We start from the raw sequence: 3,454 nt of genomic DNA, 5'->3' as shown, positions 1-3,454 counted from the left end.
GCTCTTTTCTTTTTTGAGACAGAGTCTTGCTCTGTTGCCAGGCACCAGGCTGGAGTGCAGTGACACAATCTCGGCTCACTGCAATCTCTGCCTCCTGGGTTCAAGCAATTCTCCTGCCTCAGCCTCCCGTGTAGCTGGGACTACAGGCTTGTGCCACCACGCCCAGCTAATTTTTCTATTTTTTAGTAGCAATCTCTCGACCTCGTGATCTGCCTGCCTGGCCTCCCAAAGTGCTGGGATTACAGGCGTGAGCAACCACACCCAGCCCCAAGCTCTTTTCTTTCACAGCTGGGAAGTGGGCCTGGGGCAAGTTTTTATGCCCATTTCGCCCACTACCTGGTAACAGACTCAGGGCTTTTGGGGGGGGGGGACATGATGGGGTATAAGAGCCACCCTTTAATTTGCGTGGGAGCTGGGTGAGGACTGTGACTGCTGGCTTTCCCCCATATCCCTGACAACCTGAATGACTCAGCACGGGCAGCCATAATCTTCCTAGGTACACAACTTCAGTGACCTGGGAATCTCACCCCCATCCCCAACAGCAGCAAGACTCATCCAAGGAGAGTCTGAGCTCAGACATGCCTACCCCTGCCCCCACCTGATGGACCTTCCCTCCTCACCCTGGTAGCTGAAGACAAAGGGCATATAGTCTTAGGAGTTCTAGGGCCCTGCTTACCACCAGTACCTCTCCATACAACCACAGCTGATGCTCTCTGGAAAGTACCACCTCCTGGCAGGAGGCCAACCAGCACAAAAATAGAGCATTAAAGCACCAAAGTGGCTAGGTGTGGTAGCTCACACCTGTAATCTCAGCATTTTGGGAGGCCAAGATGGGTGGATCACCTGAGGCCGGGAGTTCCAGACCAGCCTGGCCAACATGGCGAAAACCCATCTCTACTAAAACTACAAAAATTAGCCAGACATGGTGATGGGCACCTGTAATCCCAGCTATTCAGGAGATTGAGGCAGGAGAATCACTTGAACCCAGGAGGCTGAGGTTGCAGTGAGCCAAGACGTGCCACTGCACTGTGGCCTGGCTACAGATTGAGACTCCATCTCTCCCCACCAAAAAAAGAAAGAGAGACAAAGAAGGATATTATGTAATGGTAAAAGGCCTTGTTCAACAGGAAAGTATCATAATCCTAAACACCTAAACATATATACACCTAACACTGGAGCTCTGAAATTCATAAAACAATTACTAGTAGACATAAGAAATGAGATAGACAGCAACATAATAATAGTGGGGGACTTCAATACTCCACCGACAGCACTAGACAGGTCAGCAAGACAGAAAGTCAACAAAGAAACAATGGATTTAAACTGTACCTTGGAACAAATGGACTTAACAGAGATATACAGAACATTCCATCCAACAACTGCAGAATACACATTCTATTCAACAGTGCATGGAACTTTCTCCAAGATAGACCATATGATAGGCCGTAAAACAAGCCTCAATAAATTTAAGAAAATTGAAATCCTGTCAAGCACTCAGATCACAGTAAAATAAAACTGGAAATCAAGTCCAACAGGAGCCTTCAAAACCATGCAAATACATGGAAATTAAATAACTTGCTCCTGAATGAGCATTGGGTCAAAAACAAAATCAAGATGGAAATTTAAAAATTCTTCAAACAGCAATGACACAACATACCAAAACTTCTGGGATACAGCAAAGGTGGTGCTAAGAGGAAAGCGCATAGCCCGAAACACTTCCATCAAAAAGACTGAAAGAGCACAAACTGACATTCTAAGGTCACACCTCGAGGAACTAGGGAAACAAGAACAAACCACACCCAAACCCAGCTGAAGAAAGGAAATAACCAAGATCAGAAGAGAACTAAATGAAACTGAAACAAACAAGCAAACAAAAGATAAATGAAACAAAAAGCTGGTTCTTTGAAAAGATAAATAAAATTGATAGACCATTAGCAAGATTAACCAAGAAAAGAAGAGAGAAAATCCAAATGACCTCACTAAGAAATGAAACAGGAGATATTACAGCTGACACCACAGAAATACAAAAGATCATTCATGGCTACTATAAACACCTTTACACACATAAAGTAGAAAAAGTAGAAGAGACAGATAAATTCCTGGAAAAATATAACACTCCTACCTTAAATCAGGAAGCATTAGATACCCTGAACAGACCAATAACAAGTGGCAAGATTGAAATAGTAATTTAAAAAGTTACCAACAAAAAAATCCAAGACCAGGCAGATTCACAGCAGAATTCTACTGGACATTCAAAGAAGAATTGGAACCAATCCTTTTGACACTGTTCCATAAGATAGAGAAAGAAAAAACCCTCCCTAATTCATTCTATGAAGCCAGCATCACCCTAATACCAAACCAGGGAAGGACATAACCAAAAAAGAAAACTACAGACTGATATTGCTGCTGAATATAGATGCTAAAATCCTTAACTAAATACTAGCTAACTGACTCCAACAACATGTCAAAAAGTAATCCACCGTGATCAAGTGAGTTGTATACCAGGGGCACAGAGATGGTTTAACATACACAGGTCAATAAATGTGATATACCACATAAACAGAATTAAAAACCAAAATCACATGATCGTCCCAATAGATGCAGAAAAAGCATTCCACAAAATTCAGCATCACTCTATGATTAAAACCTTAGCAAAATTGGCATACAAGGGACATACCTTAATGTAATAAAAGCCATCTATGACAAACCCACAGCCAACATAATACTGAATGGGGAAAAGCTGAAAGCATTCCCTCTAAGAACTGGAACAAGACAAGAATGCCCTCTCTTACCTCTCCTCTTCAACATAGTACTGGAAATCCTAGTCAGTGCAACCAGACAAGAGAAGGAAATAAAGGGCATCCAAATCAGTAAAGAGGAAGTCAAACTGTCACTGCCGACAATATGATCGTTTATCTTGAAAACTCTAAAGACTCCTCCAGAAAGTTCCTAGAACTGATAAAAGAATTCAGCAAAATTTCTGGATGCAGAATTAATGTACACAAACCAATAGCTCTTCTATACACCAACAGCGACCAAGTGGAGAATCAAATCAAGAACTCAACCCCTTTTACAATAGCTGCAAAAAATAAATAAATAAAATACTTAAGAATATACCCAACAAAGGAGTTGAAAGACCTCTACAAGGAAAACTACGAAACACTGCTGAAAGAAGTCACAGATGACACAAACCAATGGAAACACATCACATGCTCATGGATAAGTAGAATCAGCATTGTGAAAATAACCATACTGCCAAAAGCAATCTACAAATTCAATGCAATCCCCATCAAAATACCACCATCATTCTTCACAGAATTAGAAAAACAATTATAAAATTCATGTAGAACCAAAAAAGAGCCCACACAGCCAAAGCAAGACTAAGCAAAAAGAACAAATCTGGAGGCATCACACTACCTGGTTTTGTTGTTGTTGTTGTTGTTGTTGTTGTTGT

Source organism: Cebus imitator, unplaced genomic scaffold (assembly GCF_001604975.1).
Source record: "Cebus imitator isolate Cc_AM_T3 unplaced genomic scaffold, Cebus_imitator-1.0 Scaffold218, whole genome shotgun sequence".
Taxonomy (NCBI): Eukaryota; Metazoa; Chordata; class Mammalia; order Primates; family Cebidae; genus Cebus; species Cebus imitator.
Note: the sequence above shows the minus strand (reverse complement) of the source record.